Here is a 17198-nt window from a genome sequence, read left to right on the forward strand (position 1 = left end):
ATTTGCTTAATCAAATTAGCAATTTGTATATAATTAATCAGTAATTAGTATTAAATTGTATGCCATAAAGTTTGCATTTAATGAATTTTTTTGACTCTGAGATTTCTTTAACTTTGGCCCTAATTTCGCAGCTAACTCGTTTTATTCAGGTAGGGGAGTCTATATAGTTCATAAATTGCCTTAAGTTTTAGCAAAGTATAGTATACATTTTGAAACAAGCTTGTGTCATACATGTCTTTGAAAATGGTCTACATACAAATATATTTTGGAGAGGGTATGATAAAAAAAAGCAAAAAAGTAAGTTTTAGAATAAATAAATGACCAGAGTGATAACAGTAAAGCAAAAGAGAAAAAAGTGACAGTATTAAATTCAGATAATAAATTTAGGTTAAAAATTTAAGGCAGAAGAAGATATTGTTCTAAGTCTATGCATCAAAATGAATAGCAACTGAATAGAAAGCCAAAAAAGTACAGAATTGCAAATAAAATTTTTTTAAAGTCTAGCTTATAGTTTTTCCTTTAATATGACTATTTCAGAAATGAACAGTTGAATTGGATAAAAAATGAGGACATACATAAAAGAACTGAGTAATACAATTCTACAATTTTAAAATAGAAAAATGCATTGCATATATATATATATACATACAAATTTATATTTACATATATATGTCAATGGAATATTTATAAGAATTATAAACTTGAACAAGAAACTGAATAGCATAGTCTATGATCAAAATGTAATGAAGTTAGTAATGAGTAACTTTAAACGGACCCAAATAATAATTTATAAAAGAATTTTGACAAAAAAGAAATGAAATCAGAAATCATAAGTGATCTAGAAAGGATTCAAAAAGTTGTGAGTAGGGGATAATCTGTGGTTTTCAATGTCTTTATTATTAAAGAAGAAAGATGAAATGAAACAGGCAGGAAAGAATTGAACACCTATTGAGAAAAATGTTAAGTTTGCTATGTTACTAAGGCAGTAAAAAGCATTAACAACAAAATCTATCAGTTTAGGGGTGTACCTAAGTGGAAGATTGCTTGCCTGCATGTGCAAAAAATAAAAAAGTAAAAAAATCATAAATAAGTAAATAAAAAAGCATGTTGAAAATCCATGAAAAATAGTAAATGGAAAGTAAAAGCTAAGATTGAGTCAATGAGACAAAAACAGGATATTAAATAGAAATATATATGTATATACATATAAAGGATGTATTGAAAAGTTAATTCTTAGATTGTCATCCTGCTATGGGTGATGGTATTTTGGGGTCCTGCTGTCACCAGGTTTGGCACCTCACTTCCTGTCTCCATGGCTCTCCCTGATGTTCCTTAGATGCACCCCTGAGCCCATGGAGCTGCCACTCAAGGGGAGGGTCAAGGTGGAAGGTCCAATGGCTGGAACAGCTCTTCTGAGGCAACCCTTTCAGTACTACTTTCCTTCCCCCAAGAATGACTGGGAGTCATCCCTCAGCAGGAGCTCCTTGGAAAGCATGACTAATCTCATGCTGGAGGCAAGAGTAGACACGTTCAGCTCCAACATCATCATCGGTGACCTGGTTGCAGACCTCAGCCCCAACAAAGCCAGCAGGGCCTGGAACAGCAGCTAGGTTGTGTCTGAAACCCCTACCTGTGTGCCCTAGATGGAGCCTGGCACAAGACTCTCAGCATAAAGGACACAATAAAATATCTGAGTGGGAAGGCAAGGAGTTACCCACTGCAGCACCTGGAAGGTGAGAGGACAAGCAGGTGGATTGCCTACAGTCATGCATGATGGAGAGGAGAGAAGTAGTCAGGTCCTGAGACCTCCAGTCACAGAGGCCAAGAATGGAAGGTGCTAAGCAGAGAGCCCAGAGAGTGAGAGGTGCAGAGGACAGTGAAAGATGGGCATCAAGACGTAGAGAGGAGGCCAGATCTTGACCATCCAATGGAAGCCAGAGCCCATCAGGGGTAGAGGCTATAAACTGAGGCTATGTATGTCGAGCTTCCAAAAAGATCACCTGTCAGTGCTGAAGCAGGTCAAGAAACTGGAGCAGGCCTTGGAGGACCTGTTGGTTGACTTGGATGCACAGTTCAGGAGACTTGCTATTCCCCACACTGCCTGCCTCACAAGGCAGAGGAGGAGCACCTGCTTCCCAAGAAGCACTGAGGTGGAGCAGATGCTGGCCAACACTTGGACCCAGAGGACAGGAAGCCCATCCCTGAGGATGTGGAGGGGTCCCTTACAAAGATCTTCCTCCACCCCCTGCCCAAACTTTGGAGAACGTTCAAACATGCAGGAGAGGGAGACAAGAATGGGAACCCAGGTGATGACTTCAGAAAAGAGAAACGAAACCTGCTTCTCCTGGGCTTCCTGCCTCCCCCAGTGCTGCATGTGGGTGTCTGCTGCTCCCTGGAGGGACGTTGGGTGAAAAGCCCCAGAATAATCATTCTTCAGATCAGGAGACAGAGCTGCTTACTTTTTCAAAATAGCGTTGTCCATTCGAAGTCCTTGGCATTTTAGGATGAGCCTTAGAATCAGCTTGTTAATTTCAACCAAAAAAAAAAAATACCCTGCTGCATCGCTGGCGAGGATTTCACTGGTTGCTGTCCTCTGGGTTCTGGAGAAGGAGCATGAAGCATTGTGGAGATGATCTGAGGTCAGGGATAACGCCCTTTCCTCTTTCAGAGCATCTGGTGTCACTCTTGGTTGGTGGCTACTGGCCCTAGTGGTCCCAGATCACCTTAATCAGTGACTGTGATGGCAACAACCTGAAACTGGGTCGGCCCAGTCAGGGCAGCTCCAGCTCCAGTCCACCCTTCCTTCCAGATTATTCCTGAGGGGAGGAGGGGTGGATGGATGGAGGGACGGGTGGGTGGATGGAGGGATGAAGGGATGGGTGTGGGGGGGTAATCTGAACTCCTGAGAGCTCCGCAGCTCCTCAGAGGTACTTGGAGTCCTTTGAGGGTTAGAGGAGGCCAAGCAGATCCACCTGGATTCATTTAATGTGCGGTCCCATTGGCTTCCTTTGGAAGAAAAATTGCGTGGCTAAAAATAAACCGGAAGCCTCTGGTTTAGTCCAAGCTCTGCGGCTCACTGATGAAAAATCGAGGACCAGAGAGGAGAGGGGCCTTACCCAGGGTTTCACAGCTGGCTGGAGATCACCCCAAGGTGTGGCGTCTGCTGTGCTGGCACTGCTGGTGACCTGGGATGAAGTTCTGCCTCCTCTCCCTCCTCCTCCAGGGGAAGGAGAAGTTCCTGGGCATCCTGAACAAGCACATGGAGGCAGAGGCTGCCTGGGGTCCCTGCCTTCCTGAAGGACCACGGCCTCTTGCTGCTGCCTGAGTCCCAGCAGCTGCTGCACAAGGTCAAAGTGAGTCCCCCAGCACACTGTCCTCACCTGCCTGGCCGCAGGCACCAAGGGGGCCACCCAACACACCTGCCAGGGCAGCTGCTGCCATGCGTGGCCCCTTCCACACGTGGACAATACCCAGCGTGCTCTGCTGCCTGAGCCCTGTGTCCTGTCCTCCAGGGGACTGGACATCATGAAATGTCCAGCAGGCAGGGAAGAGCCTACAGGGTCAGGGGACTGGGCAGGGCCAGGGCCTGGTTAGGGGAACAGGAGCCAGGCAGACCTTTCAGAGCCTCTGAGCGGGTGGTATGTTGGCTGAGGCGCCCTGGCTACTGTCCCATGGGGCCATTCATCCTGAATGGTTGCTTCTGCAAGTCCCACAAGGAAGGATATCTCTGTGCAGTGAACAACCTGAACAACCTCACTCAGCAGCCCTGGATTCAGTACCATTTATGAAGCACCTTCCAGGAGCCAGCCCTGTGTGTACTGCTGGCATGGTTAGGTACTGAATTAGTGTTTTTAGGATGAGTGAGTGGAGGTCCTTTGAGGTCGGCTGTGGATGCGGGTCTGCAGCCTGTTGGGCTTGGGATCCTTGCTCTGTCCTCACCTCTCCAGAATCATAGACAGCAAGACTAGGCATCCACGGTGCCCCACCCAGCCCTGCACTGAGGGACGCGAGCAGGCCGCCCCCACCCCACCCGTGCCCAGCTGAGGGGCTCCCAGCCCTCCCTGACCTGTGAGCACTCCTGACACAAATTGGATGCTGAGTCAATGTCTTCTGGATGAAAGCAGGAGGTTCTTCAGACCCTGCTTTAGGTGTGGGTCTGTGACCTTTGAGCAGCCTGTCTTGAGCAATGATGTGCATACAGCACTTCCGGGGATCTTGCTGACAAGGTCAGCTTTCCGTTCCTGATGGAAACACCCAGGTCCTTCCTTCCTGGTCTGGAGATGAATGTTTCTAGAGGAAGTGCCCAGCAGCAAGTCACCAGGTCCTGATGTGCACCTGTCTTCAGCTCTAACAGGTGAAGCTGGAGTCTGGCAAGGAGGCGCACTCTGCCACTCTGTCCAGTGGGGAGATCTGCTCACCTCCTGGGAATCAGCTGAGGCTTAAACTTAAGTCACAGACTGAGTCTGGGCTCCTCTGGTGCAACCCTGAGGTGGGGTCTCAGCACAGGTGTCTCCGCTGGGAGGTGGTCCCAGGAAGGGGGCAGGTGTGCTTGGAGCTCATCACCATGGGGGCCTCTGAGCAGGGGCTTCTGTCACATCCCTGAAAGGCAAGAACCTGGGGTGGTTCTCCTCCAGCTCCCACCTGCCCATGGCTGCAGGCTGCCCACTCCTATGGCTTCTGGCTTGTCCCTTGCACAGGCTGAGCAGGCTGGAGACAGCCCTGAGGTGGAGTATCCAGGGTGGAGAGGCCGCAGGGGCACTGCCCACATCTTCCTCGGGGGCCACTCTCCATGTTTGAGGATGGCCTTTGTGGAGTTTATGGTGGACAGGAACGTGGACTCGGGACCATGCCCCAGTAGAGGGCTGGACAACTGATTATTACAGGTTGATGGGTTTAAATGAGCCCGAGCACCAGACCAGAGCAGTGGCCTTTGGAAGGGGACTCAGTGCTAAGGACAGGGCCTGGGTGGGGCTTGGTGTGGGTTTACTCTGATTCACTTCATGCTGGAAACGACCCCGTTGCACCTTCTCCCGTGCCCTGCTGGCCTCCTCTTGCACAGGGATAGGGGCAGGGTGAGGACTCTTCCCCATCCCCCTGAGATCTGGCCTGACTTCCAAGGCCCATCAAGCAAAATGAGCCTGTGAGTGGTGTGTCCCCTCCCCAGACGGAAGGCTGGACACAGGGGAGGGGCTGTGCCTGGGAATGAATGTGCCCAGACCGTCCTGCGTGCTTCTGCCAGGACACATGGGAACTGGGGAGATGCCTGCTCTAGGGAGAGCTGAGGGGCTTCCTTTTCCTTGTTCTTTCCTTTGATTTTTTTTACATGAATATCAGTTTAATTTTGTTATTGAGTTAATTATAAAACAGCAATAACCAGGCTGAGGATGTAGCTCAGTGGTAAAGCACTTGCCTAGCATTCAGGAGGCCCTGGGTCCAATCCCCAGCACCACAAAAAGAAAGAGAGGGAGAGGGAGAGAGAGAGAGTGAGCAGTGGCAAAGGACAAAGGATCCAGGAAACAAGGCATACACCTCTGCTGCAGACCTCTAGGGACCCTGGCCCAGCCTGTCTGCCAGCAGCCTCCTCCATCAGGCCCTGCCACCCACTTTCCTGACAGTTCACCACCTGGTAGCCCAGAGGGGCTTACACGCTCCTGTGCCCATGGACCACCAGGGAGGAGCTTGTGTTTAGACCCAGCCACCCCGGGGCTCCTCCCTCACAGGACCAGGTGTGGCCTGGGAGTCGGCATTTTAAATAAGTGCCTGGTGATGCTGAGAGTCTGCTTTATTTATTTATTTTTTTAGATTGTTCTTTTTTTATTTTTCCATTTCAGAGGACAAAAACAATTTGTAAATGCAGAGTTGATGTTGAGAATGTAAATTGGCTAGAGTATCTGTTTATGTGGTTAGATTTATGCATAAACTGTAGATGGCACAAACAAGGTCTTATTGACCTTAGCAGCTATGCAGTGATCCAAAACAGGCTCATTGCATTCAATTTCATGCTGCCAACCAGCAGTCTTAACATTGCAGTTTTTTTTTTATTATTATTGTATACAAATGGGATACATGTTGTTTCTCTATTTGTACATGGAGTCTTTTCCCTCAATACAGTCCTTCTTTCCTTCATTCTTACCACACTCCTTATCCCTAACCCTAAACCTAACCCTAAACCTAATGCTAACCCCTCCCACCCCCCATTATATGTCCTCATCCGCTTATCAGTGAGATCATTCGTCCTTTAGTTTTTTGAGATTAGCTTATCTCACTTAGCATGATATTCTCCAATTTCATCCATTTCCCTGCAAATGCCATAATTTTATCATTCTTCATTGCGGAGTTATATTCCATTGTATATATATATGCCACAGGTTCTTTATCCATTCGATAACTGAAGGGCATCTAGGTTGGTTCCACAATCTGGCTATGGTGAATTGAGCAGCAATGAACATTGATGTGGCTGTATCTCTGTAGTATGCTGATTTTAAGTCCTTTGGGTATAGGCCAAGGAGTGGGATAGCTGGGTTAAATGGTGTTTCCATTCCAAGCTTTCTGAGGAATCTCCATACTGCTTTCCAGAGTGGCTGAACTAATTTGCAACCCCACCAGCAATGTATGAGTGTCCCTTTTTCACCACATCCTCCCCAACACTTATTGTTGCTTGTGTTCTTGATAATCGCCATTCTAATTGGGGTGAGATGAAATCTTAGGGTAGTTTTGATTTGCATTTCCCTTATTACTAGGGATGTTGAACATTTTTTCATATATCTGTTGATTGCTTGTACATCTTCTTCTGTGAAGTGTCTGTTCATTTCCTTAGCCCATTTGTCGATTGGATTATTTGTATTCTTGGTGTAGAGTTTTTTGAGTTCTTTATAGATTCTGGAAATTAGCGCTCTATCTGAAGTATGGTTGGCAAAGATATTCTCCCACTGTGTAGGCTCTCTCTTCACATTTCTGATAGTTTCCTTTGCTGAGAGAAAACTTTTCAGTTTGAATCTATCCCAGTTGTTGATTCTTGCTTTTATTTCTTGTGCTATGGGAGTCCTGTTAAGGAAGTCTGATCCTAAGCCAACAAGTTGAAGATTTGGACCTACTTTTTCTTCTATAAGATGCAGGGTCTCTAGTCTGATTCCGAGGTCCTTCATCCATTTAGAGTTGAGTTTTGTGTAGGGTGAGAGATAGGGGTTTAATTTCATTCTGTTGCATATGGTTTTCCAGTTTTCCCAGCATCATTTGTTGAAGAGGCTATCTCTTCTCCATTGCATATTTTTCGAACCTTTGTCTAGTATGAGAAAACTGTATTTATTTGGGTTTGTGTCCATGTCCTCTATTCTGTACCATTGATCTACCTGTCTATTTTGGTACCAATACAATGCCATTTTTGTTACTATTGCTTTGTAGTAGAGTTGAAGATCTGGTATTGCAATATCCCCTGCTTTGTTCTTGCTACTTAGGATTGCTTTAGCTATTCTAGGTTTTTTATTCTTCCAGATGAATTTCATAATTGCTTGCTCTATTTCTGCAAGGTACATCATTGGGATTTTAATTGGAATTGCATTGAATCTGTATAGCACTTTAGGTAGTATGGCCATTTTGACAATATTAATTCTGCCTATCCAAGAACATGGGAGATATTTCCATCTTCTAAGGTTTTCTTTAATTTCTTTCTTTAGTGTTCTGTAGTTCTCATTGTAGAGATCTTTCACCTCTTTTGTGAGATTGATTCCCAAGTATTTTATTTTTTTTGATGCTATTGTGAATGGGGTAGTTTTCCTAATTTCTCTTTCTGAAGATTCATCACTTATGTATAAAAATGCATTGGATTTATGAGCATTGATCTTGTAACCTGCTACTTTACTGAGTTCACTTATGAGTTCTAAAAGTTTTCTGGTGGAATTTCCAGGTTCCTCTAAATATATAATCATGTCGTCAGCGAACAGGAATAGTTTGAGTTTTTCTTTTCCAATTCGTATCCCTTAATTTCTTTGGTTTGTCTAATTGCTCTGGCTAGAGTCTCAAGGGCGATGTTGAATAGAAGTGATGAAAGAGGACATCCCTGCCTTATTCCAGTTTTTAGGGGGAACGCTTTCAGTTTTTCACCATTTAGAATGATATTGGCCATGGGCTTAGCGTAGATGGCCTTTATAATGTTAAGGAATGTTCCCACTACCCCAATTTTTTCTAGTGTTTTGACCATGAAGGGATGCTGTATTTTATCGAATGCTTTTTCTGCATCTATTGAAATGATCATGTGATTCTTAACTTTAAGTCTGGTGATATGGTGAATGACATTTATTGATTTCCGAATGTGGAACCAACCTTGCATCCCTGGGATAAAACCCACTTGATCGTGGTGCACTATCTTTTTAATATATATTTGTATGCGATTTGCTAAAATTTTGTTGAGAATTTTTGCGTTGATGTTCATTAAGGATATTGGTCTGAAATTTTCTTTCCTCGGTGTGTCTCTGTCTGGTTTAGGTATCAGGGTGATATTGGCTTCATAGAACGAGTTTGGGAGGGTTCCCTACTCTTCTATTTCATGGAATACTTTGAGGAGTATTGGAATGAGCTGTTCTTTAAAGGTTTTGTAGAACTCGGCTGAGAACCCATCTGGTCCCAGACTTTTCTTTGTTGGTAGGCTTTTGATGACCTCTTCTATTTCATTGCTTGAAATTGTTTTATTTAAGTTGTGTATGTCCTCCTAGTTCAGTTTAGGTAATTCATATGTCTGTAGAAACCTGTTGATGTCTTCGAAATTTTCTATTTTGTTGGAGTATAGATTATCAAAATAGCTTCTAATTATGTTTTGTATTTCAGTTGTGTCTGTTGTGATATTTCCTTGTTCATTCCGAATTTTAGTAATTTGAGTTTTCTCCCTCTTTCTCTTCGTTAGTGTGGCTAAGGGTTTATCAATTTTGTTTGAGGGGCTCACACGCTCCCGTGCCCATGGACCATGAGGGAGGAGCATGTGTTTAGACCCAGCCACCCCGGGGCTCCTGCCTCACAAGACCAGGTGTGGCCTGGGAGTCAGCATTTTAAATAAGTGCCTGGTGATGCTGAGAGTCTGCTTTAGAAAATCTATCTCGAAGCAGCTGGCTGGGAGTGGTCTGTGGCTCCTGCAGGTCTTGTGACCCCCAGGGGAGGGGAGGGGAGGCCGGAGGGTCCCAGTAAGCGCAGAGCCCCAGGGGCCAGCCCCCACCCCACCTATGGCAGTGCAGGTTCTGTGCCCCTGGGCTGCCGCAGACGGGCCTGCACTGCGTCTCAATCAAGTCCAGATAGAGGCCGTGGGGTGAGAGGATGGCGGTGCTGCCATTGCCCCCTCTACCCCTCTTGAGGTCACCCTCCATGTGGCACTGCAGGCCCAGCACCTGTCAATTGCAGAGACTGATGCCATGCACCTGCATTTAGACCTAATGGGGGTGTTTGCAGGCAGGCCGCTGCCCCATGGGAGATTCCTGGCAGGCAGGCGCTGGAGGACTCCCTGCATGCAGGGCCTGTGACTCACCCCGTGACGAGCACTTCAGACACAGAGGGGAATAACTCAGGCACTGCTGTCGCTGCTGATAGGGGAGTGACATTTGGAGGGCAAAGGCTTTTCTCTGGGGCTTTTTCCTTATATCCTGGGTTCATCCCTGCAAGGGGACAGCAGCCTGCTGGGCAGTACTCAGAGGCTGTCTGGACTCTGCCCTGCGTGTCAGGGCAGCAGTTGGCCGCAGGGCCCTGTAGTGGGTGGGGGAGGAGCACAGGGTGGGACAGGCCTGCAGAGCGTCTGGCACAGAGGGATGCTGGGGTTTCCTGGGACTCTGGAACAACCAGGGGACTGAGAATACACACAGCACCTGGTGTCCAGTCTGGGACAAGGCCAGGCTGGTGGCGTTTGTCACTAGAGCCAGAGGCGGCAGGGACCAGCTTCAAGGGGAGCAGTGGGGGCCGTCTCCCTGGGACCCTTGAGCGTTGGGAGTATCCCCTGGCCCGGGAGCTCAGGATGGGCCTCCAGCCCTAAGAAGCAGGCTCTGCAGGTTCCCCACACAGCTCCGCTGGACATCCTGAGGTCACTTGTGAGGAAGAAGGGGTGCAGGTTTGGGCAGGACTGTCTGGTTTCACCACCAGGGCTAAGGATCTCATCTTTGGGGCGGCCAACAGGAAGATGGCTTCACTGGGGACTGAGCTGGACTGGATCAGACAGGGTGCCCACATTGTGTGGGGCTTGGGGAGGCCAATGGATACAGCCACCCTCCTCTGAGTCAAGGTTTGTCCCAACTCTGGCCATTGCTGCCTGCAACCTGTGGGCTCCTCAAAGATGGCTTTGTGCTGGGCCTGCAGGTGAAGCCCAGGGAGGGTTTGGAGAGGGGACATCTTGTCCCTTGGTTACCTTCGCCTCTTGTACCCCAGCCACTCGGCCACATGCCCCAATGCAGGCTGCTGCGTGACCCTGAGACCATTAGGTCACATGTGGCCTCCTGTGTAATGTGCTTGTACCCGTGTGCAGCCTGGGCAGGTGCTTTCCAGATGCCACCCAGACGCATCCCAGTGGGAGCATGCTGCATCCCTCTGTGTGAAGGTCGACATTTTGGGGAGGGTACAGCAGAGCTTTTCCATCCCACAACCATTTCCTGAGTGTCCACTGCATGCCAGGCACTGTACCAGGCACTGTACCAGACTCTGGGGGACAAGCTGCAGTCCCTGCCCTCAAGGGCTCCTGAGAGTGATGGAGCATGGACAGGAAGACATGGCAGGGGCGCTTGTCCTCGGGGGAAGAAGTCTGGGGTGCTGAGGACTCCAAGGAACCTGGTCCTGTACCAGGAGGGTTGTGGGCACAGGATGCTCTGGAGTGGGTGATGTTCCAGAGAACTTGGGATTGAGGAGGGGGCCTCAGAGCCCAAGAGGGGTAAAGCACCGGGCTCTGGGCAGGAGGAAGCTTGTGTGGCTGGGGTGAGGGACAGAGCAGGGGCATTGGAGCTGGGACACAGGGAGGATCCAGGGCTGAACCTGAGTCCCCAGGGACCCCAGAGAGGGTAGGGACCTCAGCTGAGAGGGCCAGGTAGACGTGGCATTGGCACATCCCACCCCATGCCCAGCAGGCAGCCCCATAACCAGGCCTCCCCGCTGTGCCCTACCTGCCCTATGAGTACACCTGTGGGGGCAGCTGGAGCAGACCAACGCCTACATTCAGCACCAGGTAGGCGACCATCTGTCCTCAGCCCTGGAACTGGAGTCCTACCCCAAAGCCCATCAGGCCAAAGCCCATGCCGTGCAGGCAGCAGAAACCCCTGGCTGTGAACCCCTAAGGTCCCCCGACCTCCTGATGCCCCTCTCCTCCTGCAGGACTTCTGTGCAGCTCCTAGTCCAGCCCCCTCCAGGGACCGGGGCCTCACAGAGCCCCTTCATCCTGGCGCCCAATGCCACCCCCCTGGAGTGGGCCCAGAACGCCAGCACGGTCCCTGGGGCATGGCCCCAGCCATACTCACTGCGGTCCTGGCTGGCCACCGCTGGGAGGGCCTGTATGGACGCCTGCCTGGACCCCAGACTGGTCTGCAAGCCCTCCTTCTTCCCCTTCCTCAAGAGTCAGGAGGCCTTTCTCCAGTGAGTGCACCCCGCTCCCTCCCGAGAGTTTCCAACTGGTGAGGAAGCATCCAAAATGGACCTTCCATGTGGGCGTCTGCATCATGCGGCTATGCTCTTGGCAGGACCCAGCCACTACAAGGGACGCTGCCTCTCAATCCCACCCAGCTGCCTCTGCCCCTCGGGGGCCCTGCCCCAGCCTGGATGGGCACCTTCTCCATAAAGTTGCTGCACATCCCTCCAGGTGGGACCCCGGCCCCTCTTCTCCAAGCTCCCGGACAGAGGCAGATAAGGAGCTGTAACCACCTCTTCCTGAGTCTGGGGCAGGGGTTTCTGGGGAGAGGGGTGCACAGTGCCAAGCTGGGGGCAGCCCACCCCACCCACCCCAGGGTGTGACCAATGCTGGTGGCACCCGTGCAGGCTGTAAGTGCCCTGTGATAGCACCAAGTGGGAGATGCACCACCTGTACCCAGCACTGGCTCAGCCCGGCCAGGAGTGCCAGCAGCCCCTGCTCTGCAGCTGCACTGGCTCCAACACCGAGTACCAGGCTCTGCCCCTTTCATGACTTCCTCAAGAGCCTGGTGGCCCTGTGCCAGGGCTGCCTGTGAGACAGTGGGGGCCCCTGCCCCACACCTCCTCCTGCAGGAGAAAGCACCAGCAGACCCCAGCTCGAGATGCACACATGGCCGGAGCTTCCTTCCCACTCCCAGGAGCAGGTAGAGGAGCACTAAGCACCGTCCAGGGGAGGGCAGCACAGGCAAGCTGTGGGCACTCAGGGGAGACAGATACTGATTCTGTGAGGATGGACATAAGGTGAGACCACCCTCTGCTGTGCCCCTTCCCTCAACCATGACAGATTCCCTAGTGTGCAGAAGGCCTGGGCCACTTCACAGGAACCCCACCCTGATGGGCCTGTCCCTTCTCCCCTTGCTCCCTCCTCACAACTGCTCAGTCCTCACCATGTTCAGGGACACATGGTTGCTGCCAGCCACTATCCATCTGCAACCCCAGACTCCCTTGAACTCTTGCCTCTCCTGCCACCTGCCTGGTCTTCACGTTGACATCTAAATGACACCCAAACCTGATGTGATCAAAATGGAAACCCTGGTTCCTGCCTGCTCCCCAACCTGTCCCCTGGCACCACTGTCCCCTTGCTGAGGATGGACAGTGCCAACCTCCCCCTGGCTCTGGAAGAACCTGGCAGTTGCCCTGGACTCCCATCTTCCAATCAGATTCCAGGTCACATGCCTTCTGAACCATACCACACACGTCTGGGTCACCAGGGTGACTTCAGCAGCCTCCAGTCTCCACGATCTTTTGAGTGATTCACCAGGTTTTTCTAAAAGCTAAATGTGTGTGACATCCCACCACTCCTGTGCTCCCTCCAAGCCCACCGCCCGCAGCCTCCCTGGTGTGGCAGCCTCGGGGCCTTTGAAACAACCAATGACCTCCTCCAGGCCTCCCTCAGCCGTCACCTCAAGGAGGGCTTTCCTGACACCCCACTCAACAGCCCAATGCTCCCTGCCCAATGCTCCCTGGCCCTAGTTCTGCCCTATGTTTTTATGTCACTTCACAGCTCCTGGTTCCTCTGCCCTCCCTCTTTCTCTCTCTCTCTCTCTCTCTCTCTCTCTCTCTCTCTCTCTCTCTCTCCCTCTCTCTCTGTCCCTCTCTCTCTCTGTCCTAGAAGTCTAGGTCCTTGAGCCAAGCATCTGTGGTTTGTTGGTGATGGGAGACACTCAGTATGTATTTGTTGAATAAATGACTCTAAAACCCAATAAAGATTAATTCACAGTCTCTTTGACGTTGGAAGATGCCAAAAGGCACCTTCTAGTGGGAACCAGAGGGCGCCACCTGCCAGGGGCCTGACCCCTTAAGCTGGGAGCCCTGACCCTGGCCCTGATGCCTAGAGGCCGATCAGAGAGAGAAGGAGGCAGCAAGGACCCAGGTTCTGGGCAGAGCCGACCTCAGTCCCCACTCCTCCTCTTGGGCTGCTCCGGGTGCCCAGTGCTCAACTGGAACCTGTCAGGGTAGAATTCCTCCTCCCCCAAAAGACAGTTTGAGCTCCGAGCCCAGGAGGGTGGCCTTATTGGGAAGTGGGGTCTTTGCGATGGAATCTGTTAAGGCCATGTCACCCTAGGACAGGGCGGGGCCGATGCAGTGTCCCTGGTGCTCCCAGCACAGGAAGATTCAGACACAGAGATGCACACACAGAGGGAAGAACCGCAGGGGGAGATGGGGCAGCGACCGCAGTGGGGTCACCACAAGCCAAGGAATACCTTGGGGCAATAGCAGCTGGAAGGGGCACAGAACTGTCCTCCTCAGAGTCTCCAGGTGGTGTGGGCCAGCCAAACTCTGAGGTCAGACTCCAGGGCCTCCAAGGCCTCCAGGACCGAGGCAGAATGTCTCTGTTGTTTTTGGTCACCAAGTGTGTGGCAGTGGCCACAGCCTAGGACCCAGACACAGCAGGTTAAGTGTGATGTGCCCTGGGCCACACAGTGTGCTGATCACAGAGGATTGGGGGTCCCCTGAGTGTTGGGGACCCCTCCCCATGCTGCAAGTCACCTCTGCCCATCTCTTGAAGGGAACCAAGTACCTGAGGGACTCACCCAACTTATCCAACTGCAGTGAATGTTGGGTCCCCAAGATCTGGGGACACCCGAGCAGGGCTCCCTACATCAGCCCCTGTCACCTGCATGGGCCAGAATCCTTGACCATCAGAGGACACTGGGAGGCTGAACCCTCAAGCCCTCCAGCCCAGAAGCCCAAAGCCACCATCGCCCTCTCGCAGACGTTGCTGCATAAGTGCAGCCTAAGGCCCCACCCGATCCTCCCCAGTAAGGCCACCAGGCACCCACCAGCTGCCCCTGTCTGGCCACGTTTGGCCCCAGGAGCTAATTGCAGAAGCTTCATATTAGAGGAAGCCACAAATACACTCTCACATGTTTTATGACTTTATAACTCACCAAATAAACTTGAATCCTATAACCATAATACAAAGCCAAAACGAGTTGGACAGGAACCAGCATGGGGAGTGGGAGGGGGTGGGGAGTGTCCTCGCTGCGTCTAAGGTGCAGAGCAGGGCAGGGACCCGTCCACATGATGTGGGCACAAACTGTCACCTGTGGCAGGGTCTCAAAGAACAGCCTGTGATTCCTAGAGATCCAGGGATCCCTGGAAGGCATGCCCTTCTTCCTCAGCAGAACTTCATCCAGTCTCCCCGGCCAGGGATGGTTCCAGAAGCCTAGGCTGGTTTCTGAGGCCAGAGGAGGCCCAGGCCAGAAGCGGGCCTTAATGCCTCCCTGGCTAAATTAAAGTCATACTTCATTTTACATTAAGGGCATTTTTAAAAAGTAAATTATCTACAACATTTAAATGTCATTAGTAATTACATTTTATTTTATTTCAAACTGGTTGGAAACATTTTATTTCTAATGGGGTACATTTGTTTTTAATATACAGTTTACAAAAAAGAGAGATCTCCGCGAAATGAGTGGAGACCGGGAGGGGCCTTTGCCGATGGTCCCGGGGTTCAGTGAGCTGGCTCTGCATGCATCTGAAGCCCCAGGTCCCCCAGGGAGGCCCCCTCCCTGGAAAGGAAGCTCTAGGGCTGGCCTGACCTTGGCCCTGGTAGTTAGTTAGCACAGAAGCCAGGGAGGAAAAGTAAAACCCCACTGGAAGAAACTTCCCCCAGTAACTTTAGCAAAAATCTCAAGGTGTCTTGTTTTCTGTGGTTTATTTTTGTTTGTTTGTTTCTTTTTGGGGTTTTGGTTTTGCTTTGCTTTTGCGTTGATTACCTCTGAGGCTGAGTGTCCCACTCCTTCACCAGCTACTGCCAATGCTAACAACAGGCTTATGTCCCTTAAGTCTTTACTACACTCACGCCGGGCACTCAATGCCCCAGATCTGCTTCGATTCCCCAGAGAAATTGTTTCAGGTGGTGTCCATCCCTGTTCTCATTCCTATCATCCAAAAAGAGATGAAAACTTCAAGTATTTCCATGATGTGGTTGGTGGTAGATCCTGACCCCCCAATGGGAGGCCCTTGGAGACTTCACAGATCTTGTAGAAAGGGGACCAGCAAGTTATGTGGCAGAAACAGCCCTGGGACAATCCTGGGCTCTGCCCCAGTGCCCTGATGGCAAGACCTCTCTGAAGTCCCACAGAGAGCTGACCCTGGGAGATTCGGAGGAGGGGTGGGGCCTCCCTTCCTGTTCTGCCTGTTTGGAGGGGAGGTCGTAGGTGGACATTTGCATAGCTCCTCCAGAGCCATGGGACCTGGGCTGTGGGGTTCAGCTCCAGACTTCTTGTCACCCTGTGGCCCACTTATGCTCATTTCCTCCCCAGGATCCAGAGGCAAGGCTAAGGGTCTCCCTGCGCTGCCTAGTGGGGTCTGTTGATTGAATCAGTGACCAACTTCCCAACCTTCACCGTGAAGATGTGTGTTCAGAATGGGCTAAACTGAGCCGAAGGAACCCCAGATGTCATGGTAAATGTAGGATTCAACCCTGGGAAAGATGTCCTATAAAACGCAGAGGCCATCAGCATGGTCCCTGGTCCCCAGTGCAAGTGCACATCTGATACCCAGGTAGGGCCTCTGCACTATGAGTGTCTCACACACACACACACACACACACGCGCGCACACACACACACACACACACACACACACGAATCTGCCCTCTGCAGCCCCTAGTTCAACATCTGCAGATTCAAACAACTGCATGTCAACAGCAACTGCATCTGAGCTGAACAGGGGCGACCCAGTCTTGCCATTCCCGACTCGAGACAGCAAGCAATCCATCGTTTGCCTGGTGTCACATCCTCGAGAGATGACCCACTGTGCATGGAACCACACGCGGGGTCAAAGCCCGCCACATCGGTAATGTGTGAGTACCTGAGTTGGCCCTCCAGGTGAGGCCTGCCTGCTGTCCACCCGCACTGGCCCTGGTGACCACGTGGTGTTCACAGCGGTGGGACCCCTCAGAGGTGGCAGGACCCACCAAGTGGCCCATGCTGGGCTCTGCCAGGGAGCCAGGCTGGGCTGCTGGGGCTGTTTGTGGGATTCCAGCTGGTGGAGCCGCGAGCTGTTGAGATGAGAGGCTGACATTAACATGCACAGTTCCTGTGATGGATAAATATTAAACACAGCACGGCTACAGGACTAAGTAAATAGCTATTAGTCTCCGAGAGGAGTCTGCAGCAGGAGGAGGTGGATTAATTGTTTGTCTCTCTCCTAAGAGTAAAGAAGACTCACCAGACATGGCCAGGAGAGGCCTGCTTGGCCTCCCTCCCTCTCTCTCTCTCTCTGTCTTTTAATTATATTAAGTTGAACAATCTTATATTTGTTGAGAACAAAAAAAAAAAATGGAGAGCCTATGGAAAGCCTGGCAACAACCTTCCTTCAAAGGCTGGAGGCTGCAGCCACAAGAGCCCTTGGTGACAGGACACTTCAACCCACCCCACTGAGTGTTCAGAACAAAGTGAAAGCTGAAGACCTGGGAGGAAGTAGGAAGGAAACGTCATTCCCGGGAGCCCAGGCTGGCTCTGGCCATCTGTGGTCTACCTTGGAAAGTCTCATCCTCTACCTTAGAAGCTGGTCCCTTGGCCTCCCCGGGGCCTGGGCTCCAGGGGCCCC

At 50.8% G+C, this 17198-nt stretch overlaps 1 pseudogene; it reads left to right on the plus strand.

Moving 5' to 3' along the window:
* The window catches only part of LOC124973710 (alpha-1,6-mannosylglycoprotein 6-beta-N-acetylglucosaminyltransferase B-like), a 53944-nt pseudogene extending 41771 nt beyond the window's left edge, over nt 1-12173 (plus strand).
* Nucleotides 12174-17198: the final 5025 nt, after the last annotated feature.

This window comes from Sciurus carolinensis, unplaced genomic scaffold, assembly GCF_902686445.1.
Source record: "Sciurus carolinensis unplaced genomic scaffold, mSciCar1.2, whole genome shotgun sequence".
Lineage (NCBI taxonomy): Eukaryota > Metazoa > Chordata > Mammalia > Rodentia > Sciuridae > Sciurus > Sciurus carolinensis.